We start from the raw sequence: 14,762 nt of genomic DNA on the forward strand, positions 1-14,762 counted from the left end.
GACCCGTTGTCTTGTCAAATACATTTCATTGTACCGTTGACCCTGTGCCAACCTACATATGACAAATAAATTATTATTATTATTATTATTATTATTATATAATTGTTAGCAAGCGAATCATAATTTTGCTATTGATTCAATTAGAGACTCTCCAATTACTCCTCCAAATTGAGGTGTTATACACTCAAGGGCATTTGAAATTTGACACACTGGTGGTGGAATATTTATAAGTTACCTAAATATGATTAAATTCAACCAACTTTGGAAAATCTCTTCATTAACACTTAAGAATTCACAGAATTCAGCTGCACCACTAGAGGCCATATAGTATGCTTGATATTGTACCTCTTGAAACATTTCAAACAGATATGTTGTCAATTAAGGTTGATATTCAGACATCAACTCTTTAGGTATAACATGGTTACAAAAAATACCCAGCTCGTGAATTGTACATTCTGATACTGTGCATAACTTCAAACCATTTCGAATGAGCAATGATAAGAACAATAAAGTCATCTTGGCTTTTATGACAATGATCATCAAGAAATGATCATGAGAGCCCTACACAGCAGAACGAGTGTCCAGTAGTTTAGTTCCACACTCTTGACAAACTCTATAACTTGACCCTCATTTTTCCTTATTTTTGTGAATATCAGCTTCCAAGGGCCACCTGTAATAGCCTTCAATTTTCAATGCCAGTATATTCCGAGTGGATTCTTCATCTCATAAAATTGGGGATGAAAATTCTAAGTCTTGAGACTTCCTCGATCAGCAGGCAATGTATTTGTCATATGTAGGTTGGCACAGACTTCCTCGATCAGCAGGCAATTCAAATCTTCTGTTGTAAAATGGACACCCAACCACTTTTGGACACTTAATTAAATTGGTCTAACTTTTGAGAATTTGCTCAGAGAGCTATATCTCTGCAGCTGTGACTAGAAAGTCATCATCCACCAATTGCAAGATCGGAATGATGCTCTCAGTATTTAAGTTAGAATCTTCATGTGGATTCTTGCACCTATCTCCAGAATTCCCCACACCAGGACCTCCCCTTCTGGCCTTTTTATGCTCTCTCGATCTAATAATTTCCAATTGCTGATGTGACATTCTTAGCCTCACTTTTACATCCCCTACCCCCCATACTCATTCTAACCTACCCGGTTCTAAACTTAAAGCACCCTGCTCACTGATAAACTCTGGTCATAGAGTCATACAGCATGGAAACAGGCCCAACTTGCCCACAACAACTAATCCCACCTACGTTAGTCCCACCTGCTTGTGTTTGCCATATATCCCTCTAAATCTATCCTGTCCATGTACCTGTCTAAATGGGTATTAAACATTGTGATAGTACCTGCCTCAGCTACCTCCCCCAGCAGCTCTTTCCATACACCCACCATTGCAAATAGGTTATCCCTCACGTTCCTAGGCTCTGTCCTCAACCCCTTATTATACTTCCTAAATACTTATAACTGTGCAGTAAAATACTGTTCTAACTCCATTTGCTAGTTTGCAGATGACACCAACATAGTAGGCTAAATCTCAAACAATGAGGAAATGGAGTTCAGGAAGGAGACACAAAGATTCATAACATGGTGTCAAGACAACAACTTTGACTTCAGAAAGTAAGATGATGTACATGCCCTGTCTGTCTCAATGGTGCTGAAGTGGAAATGGTTGAGAGATTCAAGTTCCGAGATGTGAATATCACCAACATTTGTTGTTCCACGTTGTTGTTCAATGAAGATGTTCCACAAAACGATCGCCCAGTCTGTGTTTGGTCTCGCCGATGTATAAGAGTCCACATCTTGAACAACGGATACAGTAGATGAGGTTGGAGGAGGTGCAAGTGAACCTCTGCTTAAACTGAAAGGACTGTCGGGGTCCTTAGACAGAGGCGAGGGAGAAGGTATAGCGACAGGTGTTGCATCTTCTGCGGTTGCAGGAGAAGGTACCTGGGGAGGGTGGTTTGAGTGGGAAGGAACGAGTTAACCAGGGGATTGCGGAGGGATCGGTCTCTGCGGATGCGACGACTGATGGGATGTTTAGTTTAGAGATACAGCGCGGAAACAGGCCCTTTCGGCCCACAGGGTCCGCGCCGACCAGCGATTCCCACACATTAACACGAGCGTATACCCACTACGGACAACTTTTACATTTACCAAGCCAATTAACATACGTCTTTGGAGTATGAGAGGAAACCGAAGATCTCGGAGAAAACCAATGGAATGTTGGCCTTCATAACAAGAGGAGTTCAGTATAGGAGCAAAGAGGTCCTTCTACAGTTGTACCGGGCCCTGGTGAGACCGCACCTGGAGTACTGTGTGCAGTTTTGGTCTCCAAATTTGAGGAAGGATATTCTTGCTATGGAGGGCGTGCAGCGTAGGTTCACTAGGTTAATTCCAGGAATGGCGGGACTGTCGTATGTTGAAAGGCTGGAGCGATTGGGCTTGTATACACTGGAATTTAGAAGGATGAGGGGGGATCTTATTGAAACATATAAGATAATTAGGGGATTGGACACATTAGAGGCAGGAAACATGTTCCCAATGTTGGGGGAGTCCAGAACAAGGGGCCACAGTTTAAGAATAAGGGGTAGGCCATTTAGAACGGAGATGAGGAAGAACTTTTTCAGTCAGAGAGTGGTGAAGGTGTGGAATTCTCTGCCTCAGAAGGCAGTGGAGACCAGTTCGTTGGATGCTTTCAAGAGAGAGCTGGATAGAGCTCTTAAGGATAGCGGAGTGAGGGGGTATGGGGAGAAGGCAGGAACGGGGTACTGATTGAGAGTGATCAGCCATGATCGCATTGAATGGCGGTGCTGGCTCGAAGGGCTGAATGGCCTACTCCTGCACCTATTGTCTATTGTCTATTGTCTAAAACCCACGCAGATCACGGGGAGAACGTACAAACTCCGTACAGACAGCACCCGTACTAGGGATCGAACCCGGGTCTCTGGCACTGCATTCGCTGTAAGGCAGCAACTCTACTGCTGCGCCACCGTGACGCCCGATAAGGTAAGGACCAGGGGGACTGTCTCTGTTGCGACTAGGGTAGGGGGAGCAAAGGCGGAGCTGCGGGGTATCGAGGAGACACGAGTGAGGACCTCATCTATGATGGGAGAGAGGAACCCCCGTTCCCTAAAGAATGAGGACATCTCGGATGTTCTAGCATCGAACACCTCATCTTGGGCACAGATGCGGCTTAGATGGAGGAATTGGGAGTAGGGGATAGAGTCTTTGGAGGAAGCAGGGTGGGAAGAAGTGTAGAGAAGATAGTCAATGGGTTTGTAATAGATGTCTGTCTATTTCTTGTGATAGATATTGTGAGATCAAGAAAGGGGAAGGAGGAGTCAGAGATGGTCCAATTAAATATGAGTGCAGGATGAAAATTGGTGGTGATGTTGATGAAGTCCACGAGTTCTGCAATTCTCTTTCTATTTCCCACCATGTGGATGTGTTTATGTATGGTATGACTTGACAAATAAATAGGCAAACAAAGTTTTTCACTGTATCTCAGTACTTGTGTCAATAATAAACCAATGAAACCATCTGTAATACCAACTTGTTTTTTTCTCTCTCTCCATAGGCCTAATCTCCTGGCCATTTCCAACATTCTCCTTCTAGTTTTAATTCTGTAACAGTGGAAAGCTCTATCTTGTGAGCACCACACAGAGAACCTAATGACCTCCAACCAAGAGGAGCCACAGTGACCACAGAGTCTGGTCTTGGCTGTAGTCCATTAGAAGTAACACCTAGGAAGATACTTATGGCACCTCCACCAGAAAATACAGAGACTAGTTTGATGAGAATCACCAGGAGATGCAGGAACTAATTACCCATTAACACATGGGTTTCTTGGACTGGAGATGTGCAGTCTGGTGCAGAAGTGATCCATGTATAAATACTGAAAACTAGAAGAGTGCATGATCTCATCTTCAAAATCTGCATGGAGGCTTATACCCCGGGGAAGCTCAGAAAAGCTGCAATCACAACTATCTTCTAGCATAGAAAAATACCTTATGTGATAATCCAAGGGGTTTCAGCCTGGTGTCTACCACAGGAAAATCATCACAAAAATTATCTTCAAATATATTCAGCTAATGGCCAAATAGCTCCCCGTGAAATGTAACTAGGATTTTTCCATCAAATGGTACAATGGAACTGACTTTAAATGAAGCACAAACCAAAGTAAAATGCTGCACCAACTACTGATTATGGCCATTCATAACTTCACTAATGACAATAGACAATAGGCAATAGACAATAGACAATAGGTGCAGGAGGAGGCCATTCGGACCTTCGAGCCAGCACCGCCATTCAATGTGATCATGGCTGATCATTCTCAATCAGTACCCCGTTCCTGCCTTCTCCCCATACCCCCTGACTCCGCTATCTTTAAGAGCTCTATCTAGCTCTCTCTTGAATGCATTCAGAGAATTGGCCTCCACTGCCTTCTGAGGCAGAGAATTCCACAGATTCACAACTCTCTGACTGAAAAAGTTTTTCCTCATCTCAGTTCTAAATGGCCTACCCCTTATTCTTAAACTGTGGCTCCTTGTTCTGGACTCCCCCAACATTGGGAACATGTTTCCTGCCTCTAACGTGTCCAACCCCTTAATAATCTTATACGTTTCGATAAGATCTCCTCTCATCCTTCTAAATTCCAGTGTATACAAGCCTAGTCGCTCCAGTCTTTCAACATATAACAGTCCCACTATTCCGGGAATTAACCTAGTAAACCTATGCTGCACGCCCTCAATAGCAAGAATATCCTTCCTCAAATTTGGAGACCAAAACTGCACACAGTACTCCAGGTGCGGTCTCACTAGGGCCCTGTACAACTGCTGAAGGACCTCTTTGCTCCTATACTCATTCTCATACATGATTATCTTCAAAAATGTGTTATCATACCTCAAAGGATACACAATGTGATCTGTAACCTGTGATCCTAACCAATGGATCCACCACTGACCCCGTCCAAGTTCAGACTAACGTCAAGCAAAGCCGTCAACGCAACAGATACTCAAGAAATTGCAAATGCTAGAATCTTAAGAAAATGGACTGCATCTGGGGAGGGAATGGATAGGTGGCGATTCAGTTGAAGAAGGGTCCCAACCAGATGCCAAAACAAGCACTATACTCTGATCTCTATCACAACAAATGTATTCCAGGTTGGCAGAAGAAGTGTTTCAGTTCTCAAAGTCTCCTTGAAAATTATAACGTCCTCAGTGACACATGGAAATCCCTGGGTCCAGAAAGCCCAAAATGAAGCATACATTCTGCACCTATTTTCTATGTTTCTATGTCTCACCCCACCAGATTGTTGAATTGCTCATCAATGTTCCTCAAATGCTGGGTGTGATTAATAAATTAAAAATTCTTGATTAGTACATGTGTCAGAGTTTATAGGGAGAAGGCAGGAGAATGGGGTTAGGAGGGAGAGATAGATCAGCCACGATTGAATGGTGGAGTACAGTTGATGGGCCGAATGGCCTAATTTTACCCCTACTCCTTATGACCTTGTGCCCTTAAAATAAGACATATAAAAATGTCTCTAGTCTCTTTTCCATATTTCCTTCTGCCACGGGCACCTGGCCCATCACGTCATGCCAGCTCTCAGAGCATTTCTCTTCCCCCATGCCTTTCGCTAAAAGCCATTCACTCTCACAGGATCGTCAACTTACCTCAAAATCACTTGCAACCCACCAACAATGGGAGTAAATGATGTAGCTAATTCACCTTTAAATCATTCTTACAAGTGCCATTAGGCATATAGCATAATAGCTCTACCTGAACATTGTGCATTAAATATTATAACTTCTGCTATCTCCCAGATATATTTAAATAACTAGCTATTGTGGTTTAGCTGCAGTTTCCTGTGATTCTGAGCTGAAGTCCATCAAAATCTGGGTTAATATCAACTCAAATCCACTTCACCCAAAAAGCCTATTCTTACTCCATCTGTATGATTGGATTCAAATTCTAGCTAAAAGTCCACCAAAATGGCAAGCTAATTTTTTGCACTCCACTGGTTCTCCATTTCAAACTGTTACTCTCAATACACCGCATCCAGGACACTGCAACAGAATATCTAAGTGAATGTCTTTCCAATGTCTACATAGATGTTAGTAAGGCGCTTGATAAAGTTCCCCCTGGTAGGCTGATCCAGAAGATTAAGATGCACAGGATTCACAATGACTTGGTCATATGGATTCAGAACTGGCTTACTAAAAGAAGACAAGGGGGCTGTGGGGGAAAGGGCATTATTTAGGCTGGATGGCTGAACACTGGAGTTCCACAGGGATCTGTGCTGGGATCTCTGTTGCTTGTGATATATAAATATAAATTACTTGAGTATAAATGTAGATGGATTGATTAATATATTTGCAAACAGCACCAAGATTGCTGGAGTTGCACTGTTAATGGCAAGATGCTTGACAACATGAATGTACAGAGATGATCTTGGGGTCCAAGTCCATAACTCCCTGAAAGGGGCAACACAAGGAGATAGAGTGGCACAGAAGGCATATGGTGCACTTGCTTTTATTGGTCGGGGCACTGAATATAAGAATCAGGAAGTCATGTTGCAGCTTTATAGGATTTTGGTTAGGTTATGTTTGGAGTATTGTGTGCAACTCAAGTTGCTCCATTACTGGAAGGATGTGGAGGCTTTGGAGAGGATGCAGAAGAGGTTTATCAGAACGCTCTCTGGATAAAGAGTATTAGCCATAAGTAGTGATCAGACAGACTTGGATTGTTTTCTCTGGAATACCGGAGTTTCAGGGGTGACCTGATGGAAGTGTCTTAAACAATGAGGGGCATAACTAGGATAGGCAGTCAGATCCTTTTTCCCCAGGGTGGAAATGTCATAGACTAGAGGGCATACCTTTAAGGTGAGAGGGGCAAAGTTTAAAGGAGATATGTTGGGTAAATTTGTTTTAGACAGAGGATGGTAGGTGCCTGGATTGAGTTGCCAGGGATGGTGGTGGAGGCAGATACGATGGGGCCATTTAAGAGTCATTTAGATAGGTATATGGATATTAAGGAAATGGAGGGATATGGATCATGTGAAGGCAGATGGCATTAGTTTATCTTGGCATCATGTTCAGCACAGAGATTGTGGGCCAAAGCGCCAGTTCCTGTGCTGCACATTACCATGTTCTATGTTCTAAAAGTCTAATATTCTTGGTCAACCGAGCTCAAAACAGTAGACCAAAAATACTAGTAAATATATGGAAGGGCATTTGGATTTGGATATCCACAAGTGATATCCTGCATCCAATCCATCTCTATTTCCAAAGTGCAATGTCATACAACCGGAGTGATTGGATTTTTGTTTGCATTGAAAGTGTCCGAGTTTTCAACACAATAGCAAAATTACTAACAGGAGTGATTTGTACTAGAAACAATTGTTTGCATCTCTGAAAATAACTTTTTCCATTATAAACAAATTGTTGGAAAAGGTTTAGAAACTAATGAAGGATCATTTATAACATCTATCAACATTGGTCATTAAAGTGTGATGTTGATTTCCCTGAATCAAATTTTAAAACGTTTCAAATATCACTAACAGGCTGTCATTCTAACATGCAATAATCGGAAATAAATTGGCAATTAAACAGCTTATTATTTAATGTATTATTATGCTTCATCTTCAATCTTCTTCATTAAGATATACTCCTTGTTCACATGAAGCTCATAATGCAGTGTAAACATACAGGAATTATAAAAGTGACAATACTTATGAGTGCAAAGCAGCAAGATTGTACTGCATTATGAAGAAGTGAAAAAATATTAAAGTACAATAATAGAATGAGGTAGAGTTAAGAGAAGGAGTATGTGGCAGCAGCTGCAGGAATGGGGGGGGTGAAAGTGGTGATTGATTCAGGAGTTAGTCGGGAAGACGCTGTTCTTAAGTCTGGCCATTGAAGCTTTTAAGCTCCTCTAGCTTCTCCCAGAAGATAGAAGAGAGAAAAGGGAATGGCCAGGGTTGACAGGTATCCTTGACAATACCTCTAGCCTTCCTGAGGCAATGCACCATGAAGATGAACTGGATGGAAGGAAGAGATGAGCCTGTGAAGGACTGGGCTGTGTAGGCAGTAACGACAGATGCTGGTTTACACCGAAGATAGATACGAAAAGCTGGAGTAACTCAGCGGGACAGGCAGCATCTCTGGAGAGAAGGAATGGGTGGCGTTTCGGGTCGAGACCCTTCTTCAGGGCTGGGCTATGTTCACTACTCTCTGCAGATTCAAGTGGTCAAGAACAGTGCAGTTGCCATACCAGGCTGAGATGCATCCTTTTTCATAGTGCACTTGTAGAAATGTGAGAGAATCATGCTGAATCTTTTCAGATGCCAATGAAAGTAAATACATGGATGTGCTTTTTTTACACCGATATCAAATCAAATAAAATTGCTTTTATTGTCATTCAAAAATAGATTTGAATGAAATTATCATTACCATGCAGTCATAAACAATAAAGAGCACAAGACACACAATTACATAAGTTTAACACAGTCAGTGATTCCTCCAGGCACACCCTCACTGTGATGGAAGGCAAAGAAAAGTCTTATCTCCTCCTCTGTTCGTCTCCCGCGGTCAGGCAGTCAAACTGCTGCCTCGAGGCGATCGAGGCTCCCGACTTTTGAAACCCCCGCCGTGCGATGGAAGGTCCCAGGGCCGAGCCGAGCAGGCCTATGAAGGTCCTGAGCCCCCACCGGACGATGGAAGGTGCCGCGGCCGAGCCACGCAAGGCGATGAAGGTCCTGCGAACGGGTCGATCGAGCCTTGCGATTCGGGGCGGTCGAATCTGCTACGGCTGGAGCTCCCGAAAGCCGGTCGCCAGCCAGGGACCTGCGAGCTCCCGATGTTGCGGTCCACAGAGCCCGCGGCCGAAGCCTCCGAAGGTGGCGTCGCAGCCACAGCGCCACCACAACCTCCGAAAGTCGACCAGCTCAGAGATGGTAAGTCCAGGCCCTGCGACCGGAGCCTTCAAGGTCGATCCCAGCTGGAGGCCGCCAACTCCACGGTGTTAGGCCGTAGCGCGAACGAAGATACGACATGGAAAAAGGTCGCATCTCTGTTGAGGAAGAGATTTTTTTTAAAGGTTTCCCCCCCCACCACCCCCCACATATACACAGCTAAAAATAGCTCATTACATACATCTAAACGCTAACAATAGACAAAGAAAGAAAAAAGACAGACAGACTGCCGGTGAGCTGCAGCCGCAAGGCACAGCCACTTCCGGTCAATTCCGATATCAATGTGAAGGAACTAGGTTAGGGTGCTGCTGATAAAGATGCCAAGTAATTTGAAATTGTCCACCATCTCTTCAGCAGCTCTGTTGTCGAGGAAAGGGTTGGGTTCACCTCCTCACCCCCTTTGGTCAACAAATCAATTCTTTCATTTTGCTGATGTTAAGCATGAAGTTGTTTCTGTGTTTCTAGTCTCTGTGGATCTACTTTTCCTTTACATAAGGGATTGCCGATTGCCCAGAAGACTGGCGCAGATGTGGTCCATGCCAGTTTCTGAAATCACTTCAATCAGGCCGATATTACAGTTATTGGACAATAATGATTGAGACAGGTTACTTTATTTTTCTTGGGTCTTGAATGTCGAAGGTTTCCGGAAAGCAGATGGTGTCAGTAGACTGTTGATGTAAGTGGTTGAAGATATCAATGAAGACTGTGATCAGTTGATTGACACACAGTTTTTGAACCGGTCCATGGACTCCACCTGCCACTCCATCAGCTGCGTTTTTAGAATTTATCTTCATGAAAACAAATTTGCATTTGCCACCAAGATGATTTTTACCCAGAGAGTTGTGAATCTGTAGAATTCTCTGGCACAGAAGGCAGTGGAGGCCAATTCACTGGACGTTTTCAAGGGAGAGTTAGATTTAGCTCTTCGGGCTAAAGGAATCAAGGGATATGGGGAAAAAGCAGGAATGGGGTACTAATTTTAGATGATCAGCCATGATCATATTGAATGGCGGTGCTGGCTCGAAGGGCCAAAGGGTCTTCTCCTGCACTTATTTTCTATGTTTCTATATTTCTATGTATGGGACAAAGACAACAGGAGATGGGGGATCCCTGTGCCCATGCAAACAAGCAATTTCATTATGCCTGGGTGTATTTGGTAATAAACTAATCTTAATCTAAATAAACATGACATACATAAGCAATAAGATTAACATGGTAAAATAAATAGAGGAATGAGTAAGCAGATTGGTCTATTTAAATTGGTGAAATCAATTTCAGATCTGGCGCTGATATCTATATACAATTTTAGGCCCACCTTACTCACCGTCGTCCCTTTGGTGCTAATGGAAGAAGTTTCATTGAAATCGTTGTTATATTTTTAGTTATTCACATTTTAAAGTTTAAATCTATCTCCTAGGGAGGGAGGGGGAGGGAGGGAGGGAGGAGGGGGAGGGAGAGGGGAGGATAAGGGGGGGGAGGTTGAGGGGGATGGAGTGGGGGGGAGGGGTAGGGGGAGGGAGAGGAGGGGAGGGGGCAGGGGGGACAAGGGGAGAGGGAAGGAGGGGAGGGGGGGGAGGAGAGGGTGCTGCACCAATGCAGGAGAGTTTTGGTCCCAAAGGGTCCACTTGGTCTAGTAAATATATATAGGGCATTGACAGAAAAAGGCCAAAAAAAGAGAACCTTTTTTAAAATTGTAAATTTGCTATTTAAAAAAAATCACCAACAAAAATTCAGAACTTGATGGAAAGAGTCAACGCATTTCAAGTTGTTCACTTTATGGACCAGAACGGTTAACTGGCAGTTGTAAATAAAAGTATTATTATAAAGATATTTACACTGTTAATTACTTAGATTTAACTTTGTGACAGGTGCATTGATAACTGATCTGAAAATGCCATAAAGCTGACATGCGCTGACACATACATGCCTTGTGCATGCCAGTTAACAAAATTACCTGCAGCTTATGTGATTAACACACCACATTTGCATTCTTTCAGCAAAGAAGAAATTATTTTGACCATCAAAATAAACTTTTAATAAGTGTGAAGTTTTTCAAGCTCACCCATGATAAAAAAAGCTATAATAGTAAAGAAATACATTCTATTTTATATATATATATATATATATATATATATATATATATATATATATATCCACCTACGTATATGTATACATGTATATACAAACATAAAATCCCATTCTCAGAAACCGCATTTTACACGTTGAGGATATTGTTGGTTGTAAACTGCCAGTACTCATTAAAGAACATTCACACCATATTTAAGCTTCAGTATTTAATTTGACATTACAAGATTGCAAACAGTGAAATCCTGCTAAAATCCAAACAGCTCAACCTAAAATAAATTATGTCAAGACCTCATCTAAGTGGACTGTTCAACTTGGTAAATATTCTTTACTTCAAAACCCTCAAAGATTGTTTACAAGAACAATGAAAGAGAAATATGGCATTTTCAACTAACCCAAGGGTAAGCCAATCCTTATGACAGAGGAAGTGCCAAAAATGAAACATGAACGCATAATTTGCCTGAAGTATGCATTTTCAGCTCGCCAACTGGGAGCCCAAGGAGAGCCAGGAACAGTAAATTCCTGGGTCAGACTAACATTTGATGAGCTCTTTGTGGAAAAATATTTTGCATGGAAATTTGACTTTATTTGCGACTCCACAAGTTGTATTAAATTGCTGATGTTTCAAAGGCTGTCAGCAATTCTAAAAATGAATTCAGCAGAATGAAAGTGATAGTTTTATACGCATCGTAAGTTATTTCACTTTGCTTTAGGTATGCTTTTTCTGGCATGTGAGTATGCATACAGTAATTCAGGCAGCCCAACCTGCGACTGCCATGAACAGCTGGGAATTAGTATGCAGATATAGAATGCAATTAGACTTATAGATCCATATTCCAGCAACTTTCAAGATGAGGCTGACTTCATCAATTCACCCAACTGTTAAAACAGGATACAGGCTGCAGCCCTCTACACGTTTTAAAGCCTTTTTAAAAAAATAAACCACTGCACCTGCGTGCAATAAACACATGACAAATAACCTTTGTTACCTGATGGTTAGAAGTATTACTTCACTGAAAGCTACTCTACTGATTTTTTTAACTAACATCACTGACACACGAGCTATTTGCGGTGATTTATTGACCATAGGCAAGGCTGCACAGAGTAAAGATTCTTCTGCCTATGCAGGTAATTCATTTTTTCATTAATTGAACTAACACAGGAAACAAAAATCCACCACATTTAAGCACCACTCCAATTAATCAGAGGAAAGCAAATATTACCATCGATGGTACTGTGTGTTATCGAGCACCCATCCAACCAATTACCAACACATTAAATTTGTCCCACCTACTTCATATTCATGTTATTGGGCTGGGCAAAAATGCTGTTAGAACTTCTCTAGAACTGTTCTCGTTACAACCTGTTTATTATTGAGATGGCAAATTATCTACAGCTACGACAGACCATTCACTTTGTGCAACGTTGATGTTTGGCACTTTCCTGCCCAGGGAAAGAGATTTTTCAGTTCACGAATGAAGTACAAAATTATTTTAAGCTTTTTTTCCTTTCTCTATCTTTGTTTGTAATCTTCATTACTCTTTCAGATTTTTCTTCTACTCTTCCACGAGTGCAAAAGGAGTTGCATTTATGTAGCAACTTTCACTACTTCACAATGTTCCCATCTGCTTTACAGCCATGAAGGACATTTGAAAAAAACAGTTGCTGCTGTGATAAGGGAAAATGAGGCAGCCAGCTTGTGCACAGCAGATTCCCACAGGCAACAATGTGTTCAGGGAAAGGTCCAGTTTTAGGTGCCAGGTGGTGGAATAATTTAGACAGGAAGCTCTGGAAGACCCTCTCACTCCCGGAGAGTTGTGAATTTGTGGAATTCTCCGCCTCAGAAGGCAGTGGAGGCCGATTCACTGGATGCATTCAAAAGAGCTCTTACGGCTAAAGGGATCAAGGGATATGGGGAGAAGGCAGGAACGGGGTACTGATTGTGGATGATCAGCCAAGATCACACTGAATGGCGGTGCTGGCTCAAAGGGCCGAATGGCCTACTTCTGCACCTATTTTCTATGTTTCCTCATTGAATCAAATGCCTTGACATCTTACAATTTACTCACAAGTCGGAAATGTGACCTTGATTTGTGCGAAAAACTCAATGATTTTTTTGTTAAAACCCAGCTTCAAATAGTTGTCCTAATTTACCATTGCCTTTAATTCCTGAGGTATTTTCAAAAATCTCACTGGGCTTCCCTCGTGCAAAAATTCAATGTTTTATGGCTCAAGAGGACACCACCATAGGGAGCATCATCAATGTCTTTGCAGAGTCCAGTCTGGAAAAATAGACTACTTTTCCAGGCTGAAAAAAGACTGCTTTGAATGATATTAACTTTAGCTGATTGACACAATATTTTAACACAACCTTTACAAAAGTTTTAATTTATTTGCTCTGACCACATAGGAAACTAAAATAGAGTACGCTGAAAGAATGGTTTACCTTAGTTTAGTCTCGTTTAGAGATACGGCGTGGAAATAGGCCCTTTCACAAAGAAAAACCTGGGAACTACAGATTCAGGAACTACATTGTAAGCCTGACATCTGTGAAAGGAAAGTTCCTGGAGAGGGATAAAAAATGTTTCAGTGGCCTATTGTTGTAAAGTTGTCAGGATATAAAGGCATAGATAGAGTGGATGTGGAAAGGATGTTTCCACTGGTGGGAGAGTCTAGGACCAGAGGTCATAGCCTCAGAATTAAAGGGAGCTCTTTTAGAAAGGAGGTGAGGAGGAACTTCTTTAGTCAGATGGTAGTTAATCTGTGGAACTCATTGCCACAGAGGGCTGAGGCGGCCAAGTCAATGGATATTTTTAAGGCAGAGATAGACAAATTCTTGATTAGAACGGGTGTCCGTTTGAAAAGTCCGGGAGCAGAGCAAGGACGCCCGTTGGCTGAGAAGAAAAGTAAGTGTTAATTGCAGTGGAAAAGGCAGTTTAAAAAGAGCGCCAAGAGGACGCTAGTAGTCCGTTTGAAAAGTCCGGGAGCAGAGCAAGGACGCCCGTTGGCTGAGAAGAAAAGTAAGTGTTAATTGCAGTGGAAAAGGCAGTTTAAAAAGAGCAGGCTGAGGTGAGGAGGTTACAATTGTTTTAAGCCAGAACTGTTTATAGACACAAGGTAATGGCGGAAAAGTTGGTGCAGTGTGTTTCCTGCAGGATGTGGGAAGACTGGGACGTCGCTGGAGCTTCTGGGAGCTACACCTGCAAGATCTGTGTCCAGGTGCAGCTCCCGAATGGACGTGTGGTGGAGTTGGATAGGCAGTTGGATGACCTCAGGGCCATCCGGGAATGCGAGAGTTTCCTCGACAGGACCTATTGTGAGGCTGTCACGCCAAGGGTCCAGGTCGAGCGAAGGTGGGAGACTGTTTCAGGGGGGAGGGGATGAGGACTACAGGAGACCCCAGTGGCTGTGCCTATTGCAAATAGGTATACCCTCTTGGGAACTGTCGGGGCAGAAGACGTTTCCAGTCCGAGTGGCGGACCTGTTGGCAAGGATACTCGACAGGGGAGACCGAAGTCAGGAAGAGCCGTAGTGGTCGGTGACTCCATCGTCCGAGGGACGGACAGAAGATTCTGTGGCAGCAGGAGGGACTTGAGGATGGTCTGTTGCCTCCCTGGTGCCAGGGTTCAACACATCACGGACCGGCTTCAGAAAATCCTAGTGAGGGAAGGCGATCAACCTGAAGTCGTTGTGCA

The 14,762-nt window shown here is 42.8% G+C and overlaps 1 protein-coding gene across 5 annotated transcripts in view; it reads right to left on the reverse strand.

Moving 5' to 3' along the window:
* The window catches only part of rgmb (repulsive guidance molecule BMP co-receptor b), a 160,122-nt gene that overhangs the window by 81,466 nt on the left and 63,894 nt on the right, over positions 1-14,762 (reverse strand). The gene's annotated exons all lie outside the window — the stretch shown is intronic.

Source organism: Rhinoraja longicauda, chromosome 3, assembly GCF_053455715.1.
Source record: "Rhinoraja longicauda isolate Sanriku21f chromosome 3, sRhiLon1.1, whole genome shotgun sequence".
NCBI classification, from domain to species: Eukaryota; Metazoa; Chordata; class Chondrichthyes; order Rajiformes; family Arhynchobatidae; genus Rhinoraja; species Rhinoraja longicauda.